This window comes from Dermacentor albipictus, chromosome 1, assembly GCF_038994185.2.
Source record: "Dermacentor albipictus isolate Rhodes 1998 colony chromosome 1, USDA_Dalb.pri_finalv2, whole genome shotgun sequence".
In the NCBI taxonomy this organism is placed as follows: domain Eukaryota; kingdom Metazoa; phylum Arthropoda; class Arachnida; order Ixodida; family Ixodidae; genus Dermacentor; species Dermacentor albipictus.
This window is the reverse complement of record NC_091821.1, coordinates 382,578,984-382,597,197: the sequence shown is the minus strand read 5'-3', so window position 1 is coordinate 382,597,197 and position 18,214 is coordinate 382,578,984. Positions and strand designations below refer to the sequence as shown.

The following is an 18,214-nucleotide window of genomic DNA, read 5'->3' as shown; positions in this document are numbered from 1 at the left end:
ATTGACGAGGAAGGGTATAGCAGTATAAGGAGTGACCATAAACGCATCATCTTGAAAATGTATACGCAGTTTGGTAGAAGAGCAAGAAGTGCAAAGTGACCAGTCCAAATTTGAACACTGAACAAATAACAAATATAGTCAGACGATCTGAGGAAGAACATGGCGAATGGCCAAGCAAAGAGCGGGAATATAGTGAGCTTCTGAATGTAATAACCACAGCAGTACGGATAGAGAAGCAACATGTTCGTTGGAAAAGAAAAAAGGAACCGAAAATCTGGTGGAACCGGAACATACGAAGAGTGATCGCCGAACGACAAAAAGCATCCAGAGAGCACATTCAGACAAAATAAGCGTAGTTGCCACCGGATGAAGTAGCTATAAAATGGGAAATATACGGGAGAAAAGTTCTACAGTTCAAATACTGGTGCAAGCAAAGATGGAAGGTTAAAGTGAACGTTGATTGTTAGAAATACGTGAGAAAAAGAAGGCCGCACCTAAAATATTTTGGAACCACATAAAATTATTAGGCAGGAAGTCTGGAACAACACAACAACATATCCTAGACGAAGATGGGAACAAACTGGAAAGGACGCGGCATTAGATTACACCCGAAAAATACCAGCCGAGACCTTCCAAGGCAATGGCAAGGCTGTAGTTGATGAAAAAAATTGCATGAAAGAGAACCAGCTGGAAAAGGAGCTGGTGCTGACAAATTTCAACTGGAAGAAAGCCGAAGAGAAAGTTGTTAAGCCCACAGCCGCAGGTATAGACGAAGGTCTCGTTAGGATGAATAATAAACTAGGCCCGGAAATTAAGGAAGCTTTGTAGAAAGAAGTAGAAGGAAGTATAAAAAAATAGACGAATGCCAGACAGTTGGTGACAAAGCCAAATGAATTTAATTTATAAAGGTAAGGGGAGAAAGATAGAATTCACTCCTATAGATCGTTGACCATTATATTGGTAATATACAGGTTAGCGATGCAGGCAGTTAAGTTAAAGGTGCAAGCATCGGCAGTGAATAATGGCATCTTGGGAGAACTTCAGAGGTGCTTCAGAATAGCTAGGCCTTTGGATGATAACTTATTTGTCTTTACTGAGTGAAATATCAAGGAGATCGTTATATGTGGCCTTTTTAAACATTACAGGAGCGTATGAGAACGTAGACCACAACATTTTGTGGGACATTCTGGGAAAGGAAGGCTTACGCGATGATCGTCTCCAGCTTTTGCGAAGGATTTTTCTAGAAAATACTGCTTGCGTTGAATGGGAAGGGATGGGGAGCGAAGAGAAAGTCGATGTCAAGAAGGGACTGAGGCTGAGGTCCCTTTATCCCAACTGCTGTTTAAGATGTTCATGGTAAAGATCGAAAGGGCGCTAGAAGGAAGTAATATCGGGTTTAATCTTTCATACAAACAGGCGGGTACAGTAGTAGAGCGGCAGCTTCCAGGTTTGTTCTATGTGGACGACATTGTGTTGCGAGCTAACAAGCAAAGTTATTAACAACGTCTGGCTATTATCTGTGAGCAGCAAGGCGGTAAGTTAGGTCTAAAATTTAGCGTTAAAAATCAGGTGTTGTGGCATTCAATGAAAATAATGAACAGGCAGTGACAAGGCAGGTCCAGGAAATACCTCGCGTAAAAGAATATATAAACTTCGTATATGGATACACGAAGGCAATAGATATACAGAAACACAGGAAAAGAAATAACAGTAAAGGGGAAGAGAAATGCGGCCATAATGACACACAGAGCGCTATGGGGATACAATAAGTACGAGGTGCTCCGGGGTATGTGGAAAGGTGTATTGGTTCCAGGACTTACATATGGAAATGCGATTGTTGGCTTTAAATCAGGGGGGCGATCAGGACTCGATGGCAATCAAAGTTCAGTGGGACGCCTTGCATTGGGCGCTCACGGGAAGACTACAAATGAAGCTGTGCAGGGTGATATTGGCCGGGCAAGTTTTGATGTGAGGGAAGCTCACAGTAAAATTAATTATGAATATTGACTGAGGAATATGGAAGAAGGTAAATGGGCTGGGAAGGTGTTCAGGTAATTGTAAATAATAACGTTGATTCGGAGTGGACGAAAAGAACTAGGAAGCAAGCCTTGCAGGACTTTTTGTGGAACTATCAGGCATTGTTTGCGAATCAATGGCATTAGGGACTTTAGAAGAATTGGTGCACGGCTTATACAGTGCTGGCAAGTGGCCACGTCCTCTGCTATAGAGGACTACCAGATAAGAAACAGTTTGGAGTAGAATTCCTAAGTCATAAGGACATAGCAGGCAGCACTGGCAAATTCTACAGCATTATGAAGAGGGTAACAGTAGTCGTAATAAAGCTGAATAGGAAGCATAGAATAAACGCAGTACAAACCTACGCTCCAACCTCCAGTAACGATGATGAAGAAATATAACAGTTTTATGAAGACGCTCAATTAGCAACGCCAGAAGGGAATACTGAGTATACGGTAGCCATGGGAGAACTTCACTGCTAAAGTGAGGGGAAAAAAAGGCTGGTGAACAAGCAATTGGCAACTACGACGTGGATTCTAGGAGCACACGAGTAAAAATGTTGGTAGAATTCGCGGAAAAGAATAGGTTGCGAGCAATGAACACTTTTTTGAGGAAGCGTTGGAACTAAAAGTGGGCCTGAAAACGCCCTAATGGTGAAACAAGAAGTGAAACTGATTTCATACTTTCTGCCGATCGCAGCATAGTGCAGTATGTAGAAATGTTAGGTAGGATAAAGTGCAGTGTTCATAAATTAGTGAGGGCTGTGATTCGCCTCAATTTGAAGAGAGAAAGGGTAAAATTGCTCAAGAAGAAACAGGCCAACCGAGAGGCTGTAAGGGTAAAAGTATACAAACTCGGGCTGTCATTTTCAAACAAATATGCAGCCTTAGAACATAGAGATGATGACAGAGAGGCAAATAATAAAACCTTAATCAAGCTGGCTTGAGAAGCAGCAATTGAAGTGGGAGGCAAGGCACCAAGGCAACCAGTAGGTAAGCTCTCAAAAGTAACAGAAGGCCTATTAAATAAATGACAAAAAATGAAAGTGTCCAACTAAAGAGATCAGATAGAATTCGCGGAACTGTCAGAACTGATCAACAAGCAGAAAATAAGGGATATTCGAAATTATAACGCGAGAAATACTGAGGAAGCAGTAAAAAATTAACGCAGCATGAAAGCAGTGAGAAAGAATCTTGGCGTAGGACAAACCAAGATGTATGCACTGAAAGATAAGCAGGGCAATATCATCAACAATCTCAAAGATATAGTAAAACAGCGGGGGAATGATATACTTACCTACACAGTACCCAAGGCTGCCACGGTACCTCCATTCGAAGTAGTAATGAACAGGTTAAGAAGGCTCCTTCTATAACTAGCGACGAAGTTAGAACGACCTTGCAAGGCATGAAATAGGGAAAAGCGACAGGAGAAGATGGAATACCAGTCAATTTAATCAAAGATGGTGGAGGCATAATGCTTGAAAAACTGGCAGCCTTTTATACGAGTGGTCTATCGACTTCAAGGGTCCCAGAGAACTGGAAGAATACCAACATCACACTAATCCACAAAAAGGGAGAAGTTCAAGAATTGAAAAATTATAGGCCATTAGCTTACTTCCAGTACTATATGAAATATTCGGCAAGATAATCTCCAGTAGAATAACGGCAACACTAGACCTCAGTTAACCAAGAGAACAGGCTGGTGTCAGGAAGGGATACGTTACAATGGATCAAATTCATGTCAATGATCAGGTTATCGAGAAATTCGCAGTGTACAATCAGCGTCTCTATATGGCTTTCATAGATTACGAAAAGGCATTCGGCTCAGTAGAGATACCAGCAGTCATACAGGTGTGACGTAATCAAGGAGTACAGGACGCCTACGTAAATATCTTTGAAAGAATCTACACAGATTCCACAACTACCTCAATTCTTCATAAGAAAATAGGGAGCTACCTATAAAGAAAGGGGTTAGACAAGTACACACAATCTCTCCAATGTGTGTTTGGATGAAGTATTCAAGCTAGTAAACTGGGAAGGCTTAGGAGTAAAGATCAACGGCGAATATCGCAGAAACCTTCGATTTGCAGAAGACGTTGGCCGATTCAGCAACACTGCGGACGAGGTACAACAAATTATATGCAGAAGACAAAAATAATGATGAATAGACGGGAAAGAGAACAAGTGTTCAGTATCTCCAGTCAGCTTCTGGAGTCTGTGAAGGAGTACATTTTCCTAGGTCAATTATTTACAGGGGACTCTGATCATAAGAAGAAAATTTACAGAAAAACAAAAAATGGTTGGAGCGCATTCAGCAGACAATGTGAGATTCCGACTCGAAGCTTGCAATTATCATTAAAAATAAAGGTGTACAATTAATGCTTTCTACCAGTGCTAACATATGGGACAGAAACTTGGAGACTGACAAAAAGCTCGAAAACAAGTTAAGGACCGCTTAATGAGCGATGGAACGAAAAAATTTTAGGTGTAACGTTAGGAGACAGGAAGAGAGCGGTGTGGATCAGTGAGCAAACAGGGATAGCTGATATTCTAATTGACATTAAGAGAAAAAATTAGAGCTGGGCAGGGCATGTGATGCGTAGGTAGGTTAACCGGTAGGCCATTAGGGTAACAGAATGGGTGCCAAGAGAAGGGAAGCGCAGTCGAGGACGGCAGAATACTAGGTGGGGTGATGAAATTAAGAAATTCGCAGGCGCTAGTTGGAATCGGTTGGCGCACGACAAGGATAATTAGAGATCACAGGGAGAGGCCTTCGTCCGTGGACATAATAGATGATGATGATGATGATGATGATGATGATGATGATGATGGTGGTGGTGGTGGTGGTGGTGGTGGTGGTGGTGGTGGTGGTGGTGGTGGTGGTGGTGGTGGTGGTGGTGGTGGTGGTGGTGGTGGTGGTGGTGGTGGTGGTGGCGGCGGCGCAACCCACCACTCCGTTTCAAAGGGGACGCTAACAGCATCTATTCGTACTTCTGATTACCATACACTCTAAGAACAGTTTACACCCTTTGGCTTGCCCCTTCTGCCACACAAAAATAATCGTCATCTGCCTTGATGCGTTTCCTTTCTTTATCGCTGCGAGCCCGGAACTTTCCAGTAACGAACGGCACGCGCGTTATCAGCATAGAACAGTTTACACCCTTTGGAGTGCCTCTTCTGATAACGCGCGTGCCGTTCGTCACTGGAAAGTTCCGGGCTTGCGGCGATAAAGAAAGGAAACGCATCAAGGCAGATGACGATTATTTTTGTGTGGCAGAAGGGGCAACCAAAGGGTGTAAACTGTTCTTAGAGTGTATTGGGCTTAAAATCGGATATCGTGTCCGAGCGTGAAGTTAACCAAAAATCTGTCGGCAGGTTAGATTTGGGAGTCTACGGTAAAACTACAAATGAGGCAGTGCAGGGCGACAATTGCTGGGCCTCTTTTGAAGTTAGAGCACCGCAGCGAAAAATTGGTTTTGAGGAAAGACTGAGGAACACGGATCAAAATAAATGGGTTGCTAGAGTGCACAAGTATATCTACCAGACAAGCGTAGACACAGAATGGAGGAAGAGTTGAAAGAAGCTGGCAACTAAGCGCAGGGTAATTGAATGTATAAATAGACAGCCAGGAGCCATAAAGAAGAAAGTGAGAGAAAACAGAGCGTGAACTAGAAAACTAGAAGGGAAAATCTGCATGATAACACCAAGGGGAGTGCCTTGCTATTTGAGGATCGAGCTTCTTGCCTATAGGGCCAAAAGCTTACCGGAGAAAATATTCGCAATAAGATGACGCATGCGTCCGCTGAAGCAAAAATCTGGAAACCATTCAGCAAATCCTAATGGAATGCGAAGGTATTCACGGAGTGAGACCCGTAGGTAACGTACGCATTCCAGAAGCGCTTGCATTTATTGACGACGGAAGCATCAATCGGTCAGCAATCCAGATAAGCAAGGTACATTTACGCTATAGATGAAATAAAAAAAGCAGGGAATAGATTAATACGACCGGAGCTGTTACAGGCATAGGTATAGCGGTACAAGGCAGATAGAGAATTTTAATAATAATCATGTGGTTTTACGTGCCAAAACCACTTTCTGATTATGAGGCACGCCGTAGTGGAGGACTCCGGAAATTTGGACCACCTGGGGTTCTTTAACGTGCACCCAAATCTAAGTACACGGGTGTTTTCGCATTTCGCCCCCATCGAAATGCGGCCGCCGTGGCCGGGATTCGATCCCGCGACCTCGTGCTTAGCAGCCCAACACCATAGCCACTAAGCAACCACGGCGGGTAGAGAATTTTTTCAAGAAGAGAAAGAAGATTAAGGAGATGCACTATACAAACAATTCTAGGCTGAAAATCATGTATAGCATACCTGATTGACTCAAGCAGTCTTGGTGTCTACTTGTCGCTTGTAGTAGTTGGTCGGAGAAGCGCGTCTGAGTGCGCGTAGATGCTAAGTGCGTTGTCATCCTTGCAGCGTGTACAGGCAAAAGCGGCGCACCGCGCTCGGTTATCTCAACTCAATGGCCAGCCGAGAATCGCTCGCGCGGCGTGTTGCGTGAAGGAAACTTAAACCGATCGTTATACTCGAGCGAAGCGTGGCGTAACGCCGCTACGCCAGCGTAAAATGGACGCCCACACAGGCTGTGTTAGCGTATTGCGCAGTAAGCGCGACCGGCATCGTTGGGCGTGCTTGGGCGCCCGGCGCGGGAATAGAACACGTGCTATCCAACGCCGAAGTCATTCCGAAGCCGCTGGACCAGAGGGCATCGCGCGCTAGCTTGGCTGCGACGCAGTGTGCTGGCCTACAGTTCTGGTGCACCGAATGGAGCGTGCCTAGTTTGCGCCTCAGCCGAACGAAAAGGCCCGCGCTCGGCGCGCTCTTGTGCGCACGCGCTGTGCCGCAACAGCCGATCACCGCGCACCTGCGGACGGGTGTTCAACGCGCCCAACTAACGTGAAGAGGAGATAGAGGCATATAATCGACAATTAATCGTCGAATCGTTTGAACAACTATGTGCACCGAGCTTGTCTTCTTTAGCGTTAACATTGCTTGACACTTGCCTTATATTATTATTATTATTGTTTTTAAACACACTATAATTATTAGTAGTAGTAGTAATAGCAGTAGTAGTAGTAGTAGTAGTAGTAGTAGTAGTAGTAGTAGTAGTAGTAGTAGTACTCGCTGTCATCATTCCTTTCCGAGCTACGCCTGGTTGTGTCATAGTTACATGCATTGTTAAACTGCCCTTCTCGTTTTCCTATTGTATTTAAATTGCGCTTTGTCGTATATCGCCTCTCTTCTCTTCAGAATTGTTCCTTTCAGTCATTGCTTTTTTACAAATTATATTTCCCTGCCGTGTTTTTGTGTTTTATTTTTGGATTTTGATCTATGCGTGCGCCAGCCCACAGACCTTAGGGTTGTTCCTGGGCACGTTAAGTAAACACGAGTTATTATTATTATTATTATTATTATTATTATTATTATTATTATTATTATTATTATTATTATTATTATTATTATTGAAGAATTTGTTCAGTATGTAACTACGACAGCTTATAAATCGTAATACAGTGCTATAATGTCCTTCTCCTTGGGCCTTGATTCGCCGTACCTTCTGAAGCTGCATTAAAAGCCAATGTGATTTTGGAGCAATGAGCCAGCATCTGGTAATACTTCCGTGCCTTTCTATTGGATTCGCCACATTTGTAAGCAAGTAGCACTAGGTCGACAAAATTAATTGATATGTGCGTGTTCTCCATGCCTTATTGCTATGGTGTTTTTTGTGCACGTATGTACCATAAAAAGCTGGTCTTCAACTGGTTTTAACCTGCAATGGCCTGTGTTCTCGCTCAAAATTGTAGATAAATCTACTTCTCCCTTATCGCTGCTGTGTTATTAGAGAAATTTTGCAGACAACTCGTATTCTATGGTCCGGATCGGTCACTGTAAGACCTGGCCCCGCTACTTGCTTGGGTCCTCAGGAAAAAAAAATATAGAAATTGCCTTCGGCTACTGCGAAACTAGCTGCTGCCTAGCGGATGCTAGCACAAACTCGTGTGTCGCCAACTGTCGGCAGCAGCAAGAAAGCAGCCGTTCCGGGAGGGTTGTTGCGTTTTCCATAGGAGCGGGGAACATGTGAAGACTGCATGCGAAGATCTCCGACGTACACTTGCTGGTCGCCCGGATGCAGTGCGCTTGTTTTCGACGTCGAGGAAAGCGGCGCGCCCGTTAACTTCGATCCTCTATGGGGAATTTAGTTGTGCGTTAGAACGACTTCAGATGTCCCAGGAGATGTGCGATGGCTATTCGACAGATAACACAAGAACGGTCGTTGACATCGCGTTAGAATAGTTTTGGTGCAGGCTCGAACGTTTCCAGGGCTGTTCCTTCCAGGTCTTCCAATGACAGGTTGGCACACACCACGGAGACCGATGCTCCCATCGCTGTTTTGAACAGCTCTCTGCAGCATGTATCCATTGAAAGTGAAATATGCGTTGCCTAAGCGAAACTCCACAAAGCGGCACAGGTCGTCGACCCCGAACGGGGAGTGCGCGAAGGTATGGAGGGGTCGTTGCTAAAGGCTTTTCTGCGGCATTCAATAGAATCAGTAAAAAAGTTTATGAAGAAACTTTCAATGATTAGGAAGTAAAAATCGGTCACATCCCTACGAACTCCAGAGCAACTCGCAGGAGTCAACGACTGTCTCGGAAAGAAAAGGGGAAAAATTAAATAAAAGAACTCAACCTTGCGGCGTCTACAGAAATGTATGCCAGGACTGCCAGGTGTCTTATATCGGCGAGACAGGCAACTAGGCAAATTAAAAATTTAGCAGAATCCATCTTACGATGGCTGTCGATCTCAATGCGATTAGGATTGAAGCAAAGTAGCGACAGCCCATCTTGCTGAAGGCACCTTTATTCACAATTTGTAGTGGGGGCAATGGGCTTAGAATATTAAGCGCATTATTTCACGCATGCGCTGCGGCGTCCCCGCAGAACACCGCATGCACACCTTCACAACTGCGACAAAGGAAGCTCCACTAAACGTGGCCTCCCAGACGCAACCAGTTTGTTCCCGCGCTGGCAATGTAGAGTTACGGTGCAGCAAATCTGACTTTGAATCAACTACGGCACGACTGCACAGGTGTCTATTTCAGACGTAACCCGCTATACTAGAGTGCATCGCGCGCTAGTTTGGCTGGCGGGCAGTGTAAGTTGTAAAGACATAGGTTGTTCTCCGTTGAGAACAACATATACCTATCAAACATTGAGTAGCAATACCCAAGCTGCTAGAGAACTCGTGCAATGATTGACAAGCTTACTTTGTTATTTGCAGTGGTATCGTGCATAAAATATTATTTTGTGTTTCTTGGTCTTATTCTATTTAACGCTCATTCGTGCTATTACTATTCTTGTATTATTCGGTTTATGCCACTTTTGCAGAAGTCCTGTCCATTGTCACGTACATGTACCAATATGCATCTCATGTGCAACAAAAACCAAGTGTTAGTGTGTGTTTTTGGGCGCATAGACCTGTAGTCAAGCCTGTATCGAACCTTTTTTCGCTGCGCCTCCGAGCATCTGGGGGATGTAAATAAAGATTTGATTTGATTTAATGCCTTTATCTACTGGCAGCTACAAGAGCGGTCGTTCTCACTTTTATCAGCTGGACATTCACTTGTAGCACGCTCGCAGCAAGTCGATAGAAGGTAGAAAGAAAGATGCCATTAATCCGTGGACTGGGCCAGGCCCGGGCTCTCGTGCCAGCCCGGGCCCGTGCAGTTCTCTAAATTCCAAAGCCCCACATTTGTTTGCTGGTGTGAAAAACAATTACTGAAGCTTAGGAGTCAGGACATACCATTGCGGTACTGACCTTCACACGTGATTAGCATTATTTGCTTACTTCAGGCGTTTTGAGCATATCTATCGTGTCTATCCACCTAGGCCATTTCGCCGACACAATGGCCAAGTTGTCTTACAGCTTGGGTTGTGATGTCATCATGGTCGTTCAATCGTCGTCATTCAAGCTTTGTTAGGCTTTTTACGCTTTGTTACGCTTTTACGCTGTGTTACGCTTTTTTTTGTTACGCTCGCCGTAAAATCTCGTCACGCTTTTTACGGCGAGCCAGCGGGCCAAGTTTTCTAATAGCTTGGACTGCTAGGTATGTGCTCGTGGTGTTGATGCTGTCGTAGTCATTGCAACATCATCATTCTGGCTTCGCCAACTGCCTCTCGTCATGCCGTCGTCGTTACCTCATCTTCGTCAGGCCATCGTCGTCATACAGACTTCGTGGTACGGTTACCATTACGCCGTTGTCGTCGTACGCTCGTTGTCATTCGATTGTCCGCATATATTTTCATGCCATCGTCATCGTTGTGTCGCCATCATACAGTGGCCGTCATGCATTCGTCCTCACATTGCGGTCGTGATTCCGTCGCGGTCATTCTATCGTTGTCATTGTAACATCGTCATCCAACTCTCGTCATACCGCATTGGCACACAGTTATCATCATTCCATTGTCTTCCTGCCGTCGTCCTCATACTCCCTTCGTCGTTTCACGTACGTCCATCCGTCTTCATGATCCTATCGTATGAATGATGCCGTCATTCAATCGTCATTATGCTGCTGATGTCATGCCATCGTTGTCTTGGCGTCGTCATCAGACAGTCGCTATAATGCATCTATTCTTATAATGTCACAATGCTGTCCTCGTTATGCCATTGTCGTCATTCCAGCTTCCTCATCGGATCGGCGTCATACCGTCGTCGTCAAAACATCGTCGTCATACACTCATTGTCATCCAATTGTACTCACGTGTGAGTCGTTCATGCTGTCGTCGTTATACCAACGTCATCATTTATTGGTCATACGATTGTCATCATCGCGTTTTCGTCATACCACCTTTGTCATTCCATCGACGTCATTCCTCCTCTCATTCAGTAGTCATTAGTGCATCTGCGTCGTACAGTCCTTGTCTTGCCGCCATGCTCAAGCGTTACTATGGCAAGTGAAGGCCTTAGCAACACGGAAGGATACCGGCTTAGGCGACATATAAGCAAACCAGCGGTAATCCCAGGATGACAATTACAGATGCTGTCAAACAAACTTGACTTCAGATATATGGTCGATTGTTACACGCAAGACTGCTAATCGCATTACTGACGACATTCACCATGAGATGATGCCTGTCATAACTTTGTTAAATATTCTTTTTTTTCACAGGAATCGTTGGCTTGATGTCTTGATGCAGCAACATTGAGATCACTTACTGCCCGCTGGAATACTTCATTAATGGCGCTGCAGATCTTGTATGAATTAAGAATAAAGAATAAAGTTTGACTAATCCGTGACACACCCATAAATTTACGTTGGGTAGCGTTTATTTGCGTGAGCCATTGGTAACACTGACTACTTACGGCGTCAAGGTCAAAGAAGACTGTGTTGATATCTTGACACTTTATTTATTTCTCTCTGTAGAGAAAGAGAGAATGGAGGAAGGAAAGGCGGGGACGTTAACCAGACATAGCCCAATTTGCTACCCTACACGTGAAGAGGGGATGGGGGAATGAAAGAAAGTGAGAGAGAGAGAGAAAACATGAGTCTTGAACGCACTTTCACGTGCACTTAGCTATGTGCAGCATGTCTACAGTCGGGCGCTCAAGTCTGTCACCTTCAGATACTGGAGTAGCGCTTGAATAGCTTTCTGGGCTGATGAGGTGTGAGGGTAGGTTATAGATCACTCAACGACCAGATAACAGATGAACATTGAATAATTTTACTTAATCACTTTATGGTGTCGTGCTTACAATTTCAAGCCTAACATGCTTGAGTGGCGGGTAAACGAATCAAAATAGTCGGATTCGTTCTAATTCTAAAGATTTCGAAATTGAAACTTGCGGTTAGCATTTACGACGGTTAACCTTTCCTCGTGTTATGGCCGTGTTTCTTTGCTTTTAAAAGAAGACATTGTTGACAGATACTTAAAATACTGTGTAATTTTCACTTTATTTATCTACTGAGTCGATAGCCGTACAATTAATGAATGCTGATGACACCAGCACAGCGGAAGAAATCAGAAATTGCTTCCCCACAACACCAAATCAGTATACTTTTTGGTAATTGTGATCTTTGCAGAAATTAGTGAATACCGCGTTTTTCCCCCTATTTTCATACGTAACACGAGGCAAATACTAGGTATCCCCATTGTCCTCGGTCAGCTAAACCAGGCAACGACTTCATATGTTTAGAAATGGCACACGTTAGGTCAGACCTGCATGCAAAGATTCATTCATGTCGGTTAATTGAGGTGTTATACTTATGTTTTTAGCCGCGTTGTGAGACTGAGAATTGAAATGAATTCCGGGGCTTTACGTGCCAAAACCACCATTTGATTACAAGGCACGCCGTAGTGGCAGACTCCGGACTAACTTTGGTCAGCAGAGGCTATTTAGCGGGCCACCAATGCATGATACATGTGCGTTTTTGCATTTCGCCCCAATCAAAATGCGGCTGCTCCGGCCGGGATTCGATCCCGCGACCTCGTGCTTACCAGCGCTACACCATGCTAAGCCACCGCGGCGGGTAGGGAGAACGACACTTGCCACAGGCTTCCAATGGGGCGAAAATGTGATTCAAGCGTGCATACTTTGCAAAATCATAAGCAGGCAACGTTTTAAGCTCTGTGTTAATATCACTGGCAATTAAAATGCCTACTGCGACTGTTCGGCAGAAACAGCTTCGCTGAAAATTTTGCAGAATTTTGTATGGTCGCACATTGGCTGTGTGTTTCTTAGATTGTCAGGATGTACCTTGATAATATTTCAGCCATATATTAAGAATATTTAGAGAAGAACAGAACGTCTGTAATGCATGTTGCAACGTAGCGTTTTGCAATTATACGTTGCAAACTGAAGTAGCATCTTCTAAGCAATTTAATCTAACAGTTATAGAATTCAAGAAGTAGGCGTTTAGTAACTTTGACCAACCAGACGCTCTTCGGCTTGAAAACCCGACCGTCTTTATTTCCTTCCTCTGTTTTAAAACATATAATATTTTACAACATATTAAATCTGTTAGTCTAACACGAACTTAAAGGGACGTTCCAGCTGTGGGGCGCCTATCTTATATAGTACATCGAAAATTAACGATCGTACTTCAGAGGAACCATTGCCCCAAACCTGATCAGTTATGTTGAATTTAGAAGAAAAAGCTAAAATGGGGCGGTTTCTAAAAGCCATATTTTATTTAGGCTGTCTACCTTTTTACGTAAATTTTAAAGGTCGCAAAACGTCAAAAAACTAAACCTCAAGTATACAACTCTGTGCCTAAAAAACTAAAAACGATATCGCAATTCTGTAAACACTACCTAATTATACATAGAAAGCTGACAGCAACGATATATCATATACGCCACCCTGAAATATACCACTAATTTGTGAATGCTGCATTTGAAAACCCTTGTAGACATTGTAAAAAATGCTTCATGCTTCTTTCCTTTTTTTGCAAGTTTACCAATTTCCTGCAATTTTTGTAAACAAATTCTTGATCTGAATCAAAATTCTATTTCCTTATGTCGCTGTAATTTAACTTTCTCTCTTAAATGCAACAAATTTTGCTCAGTTTGGTTCAGCAGTTTTCTATAAATCCATTACTGCATTTACATGTATTTGAGTAGCCGGCATCAGAGATAGGCTCGAGCTAAAGCTTCCTCTTAAGCAATGGGTCTCGCGGGTTTCATAGGAAACCCATGAAACAGAACCCTAAATTATACGCAAGCCCGTGGCCATAGTTATGCACAAATTAAAAAAAATGCTCAAGAAAAAAGAAAAGAATAATCAACGGAAGTTTCGCGAGAACCGTTATCTCGGCCAGACATCCCTCCGGAATGCCGACGAGCTGTCTGGCTAGGTGTCTAGCAAAATCGTCCATTCATCGACGAGCTGGCCGTCTTCCCGATAACGCTGATACATAAACGCACTCGTTTCCAAGTGCAGAGGTGTAGCAACAGTGTCAGGATGTGCTTTTTTGTATTGTGTTTTCTTTAGTTATGCGTCGCGGCTTACGTCATAGCGGAAATATCGAATTATATAGGTTGATACGCCCCGTGGTGGCGAAAAAGTGAAACTGAATGAATTGTCCCTATTTCTTGGACAGGCGCGATGGCAGAGCATCACGAAAGTGTCGGCAGTACAGGTCCCAATATTGATCGGCAAACGGGTTCCGTCAACAAAAAAGGAGAAAAAGTTATAGTGTCGCCTGCTTCTCGAATCATTTTGCATACAAACTACAGAGCACGCGATAAACCTGACACGGGGGCCTCTCCTTGAGTATACCCGTACGCATTGCTGCATTCGGCACGTGTATAACGATGGCCGCAGTGCACCTCGTTCATTGTGCATGAGGCACCCGTATTAGGCGCCCGAAACGCCAAAAACATTTTTTCTTTTGTTTTTACGTTGGCAAGTGTACGTGCTTCTGTTTTTTTAACCAAGATATCAGTATAATGCGTCGTGTTTTCCTTTGCTGTTATGAATTCTTGTCACGTGCTTACTGTCACAAATTACGTCAAGCATGTTTATCCATAAGAAAGGTGGTCACTGACCAAGCCTAGGATTACAGTCACAAGCCCACGTGTCGTATTTAGGGCCGTAACAGTTGCTTCGACGCTTATCACAGTGTTCTAAGCGTCTTCTATTGAGCAATACAGGGGTGTGGCCAGAAGGCAATACGTGATCGCTTTACCTTCCCCCTTGGTGTTGCTACGGGCGCTACTCGTTTCACGGGTCACTGCATGCCGTATAGTTGTGAAAGCAAGGTGGAACTTTTGTAGCAATGTAGAGATTTTGTTTCTTTTCCACGGATTGACATCAAACCCTTGCAAGTAACAGTGGCGCGATAGATAAAGACACATAGCATGCTGATGAACGCACAAGGGAAGGGCTATTTGCAGAGCTGAGCCCAGACCAAAGACCGTCCCTGTGCAAGAGGTTTGAAAACCAGGGTTTCAATGTTATCACCTTTTGCTTATTTGTAGTTTTCGTTAGGCAACAAGCACGTAACAAAGGTAAATAAATCTTTCGTCGTGGCTGAGAAAAGAGCCAAGTCCATGTCGTTTCGCCTCTCACGTAGCCAGAATACGTAGCGCGTAGCGATATAGCGGTGGTGCCCGAATACTAATGCAACGTTAGTTTTTCGTAACATCTGTCTCCTGCTTGACAGTCAGGAGGAGGTGCCTCCTTAGGCTCTTTTTAGGTACGGCGGTAAGATAATTGAACGTAGCATTTGTAAACGAATCGATCTTGTATACCAAAATTGCGTCACTGGCAGTGAACTTGAACAAGAGGCGGACATGCAAAAATTAGAAGACAGATTCACGCGCAAGCCGCCGTCTCACTCCTCATGCTATTGAAAGGACGTTATAATTATTGAATTTACTGTTCATCCCTATAGCGCACCCTAACAATGGTCTAAAGTGTTCGATCTCTCGATTTGGAAATATTGAAATGTAGTTCGCTAGGCACATCTCAGATTATGAGGGACAGCATGTGTCCTCCACAGTTCTTCAGATTACATTAAAATTACACAAGTTACATTTCAGAGTGAAATTCAGCTGTCATGCCAGAAAGTTTGTTCCGCTAAAGTGCATTAAGCAAATCGCTGATTACAGGCACCGATATAACAAGCGTCAATTACACTTTTTGATGTCACGACGAGAAACTTTGTAATCTCAGTGTAGTCGCTATGCGAAAACAATTTGTTGAGAGATTTAAAGAAGTCATAGTCTATGAAATAGCAGGTATTGCAGCCTGCACATTACGACACGCTTTTAATGGAGGGGACGTTTCATACGTCCGGTAATTACCTCCGCATATGCTGTGCGATTCGCAAAGGCGTGCGTGAGCCAGTGCGTGAATCTTTAGCAGGACTTTCCATGGTGATGTAAGACGAACCCGAATATTGTCCTGAATTCCAATAGCGGTGGCGTTACTTTATGTTCCTGCCTCGTTTCCATGATTATAGTCGTGTCCGCTAATGTGACGGGTATCCGTCGGGCTGATTACAGAAAGCAATAACAACAGGAAAGATAGCGAACCGCTATTCTCTATAATTTCCTCCGACTTGAGTTTTACGTCTTTCTGCAGTCACCTAATTCCCTAATGATCTGTAGCTATGCAGCCACAAGAAATATGATCTGAATTATCCCACTTTGTCTTTCCAAAGCCATTCATTAACACTCTTTCTTACTGGCAACACACTGTAGTGAACAAGGCTCTTCTAACGTGGGGTAGCGTGCGCTCTGTAAAAAAAGAAAAAAAGAGAAAAAGGAACGTTCCTTGCAGTGTAGTCACTGACCAAGAAATGAAGATCAGATCTGCCAAATCTGATATTATGCTAGCAATGCCAGTATCTCTAAAAAGGGACAGTCCGTATATTAAAAGCACCAATACATAAACGTGTACACAGTGTTTCTTGTTATTTTTTTTTCTTTGCCCCCCCACATCGTATAACTTTCTATTACTCCGGCACGCAAAATCAAGAGCTCTCGTTCACAACGAGTATATTTTGTCTTAGAGTCACGGTAAGTGGTTTAAGTAAAGGGAAAATGAAATTTATAAGAACAGTTTGGCGTGACAGGGAGAGGGGTTAATGGGATAAGGAGAAATACACATACAAGTATAAAATGTAACAAGCATCCACAACACGGAAACCAAGGGCAAAAACGCACGTCTCTTTCGGTACCGGCCTTTTCTGACTTTGTCCCCCGAGTCGGCACGCATTAGCTTGTTGATGGATATTCTTTCGATCGCGCAGTGCCATTGGCTCTTCCCTCTGTTTCTTCCCCTAGTGCAAGAACAAGCAGACACAACTTTGCAGGCTACGAAAGTTGGCAGAGCGTGTGCAGGCCCCTGTCACGGTCTCTCCTTGCCTTTATCAACGCACGCTGGCCTCAGTACGCGGAAACGCGAATAACACTGGAGAAAGTGTCTGCCGAGAATGGAACAATACCCTTTTGACTCGTAACACTGCAGATGCTCTGACATTGTTTTCTGCAGTTAGAAAAAAAAAACAAATGGGTAATAAGCATACCAATTGGCTCTCTTCGCGCAGCGTTTTGTTTGGCTGCTTTCTTGGTCGATGGCGATATACTGGCACGTTACCAATAAATTGACTCACTCGCTCAGTTCAGTTTTGCTGCACCACCTCAGTGGGCCCGGTCTCATAGGAATGCTTTTCCGAGCCAGGGCGCTTAATATGACGACGTTCCCACCGGGTTTATACCTCCTGTGCAAGCTTCACTGGTGCAGTGCTGCGAGATAACGCTAAATATTGCGCTGCGCTCAGCCTCTGCCAAACCGTGGCTTCGCGGAAGGCTCGCAGCCATTTCATCCACGATGACGTGAACGGCAACATATACAAAAAATTGCTTGTGCGTTCGATTATGCGCAAAAAACTTGCACATGGTAGCGACTCTACCATAACCTGCTGTCCTACAACGGCCAACAATGTGCCAGATGCTTGCTTCAAATGAGAAATCGTCGAGAGTGAGAGAGATTTTATTTGGGTTTAAGGATAGCCACCTTCATCATAGCGTGATGCCCCTCTATAGGACCCCATAGGGTGCCTTAGTAAATCTTCGAGAGGTCCGTATATGTATTGGTGCTTCTTCGGGCGAATGTTCAGAGCTACCTCCTGAGGCTCTCCGGTTGCCCGATCACGAGAGATCGCTCCGTTGACAACTTGAATCTTTTCGCCCTATGGCCTGTCGGTCTTCAATGTTTACCCCGCGAGCCCCCTTTTATATCGCTCCATGGTACCTCCCGCACTTCCCTCGAATAAGGGTTCTTTCGCTGTCACGTACTGCGAACAGTAGCGCTGGTCGCAATCGACGCTGACCGAGTCCACTTTGTCCCTGTGCCTCGAAACCCTTCGCCCCACTCAACGCTTCGCCCAGGGGCCTCGCCTTTGTCATAAGGAGCTTTAGAAATAGCGAAACTAAAGTCAGGAGATGCTACTCGCCAGGGGAGACACCGACTGCAAAGGAAGTACTAAAGAAAGTAAAAAATATACTTTCCAAGGAATTGGCGCCTTGGCTTCTGCAAACACGTGCGATTCGGAACGCCATTTCTAAAATTCCTTAATGAATGATGGTGCACGAGGCAGTTGCGAAGCGTCTTCAAGGACGTGGCAGG

General features: G+C 44.2%; 1 long non-coding RNA gene across 1 annotated transcript in view; it reads right to left on the bottom strand.

Moving 5' to 3' along the window:
• Window positions 1-6,813, bottom strand: part of LOC139057665 (uncharacterized) — a 21,708-nt gene extending 14,895 nt beyond the window's left edge. The window contains exon 1 of the long non-coding RNA XR_011512975.1: window positions 6,392-6,813. This is a non-coding gene — a long non-coding RNA (uncharacterized lncRNA). The remainder of the gene's footprint in view (window positions 1-6,391) is intronic.
• Between the last annotated feature and the right edge of the window lie 11,401 nt (window positions 6,814-18,214).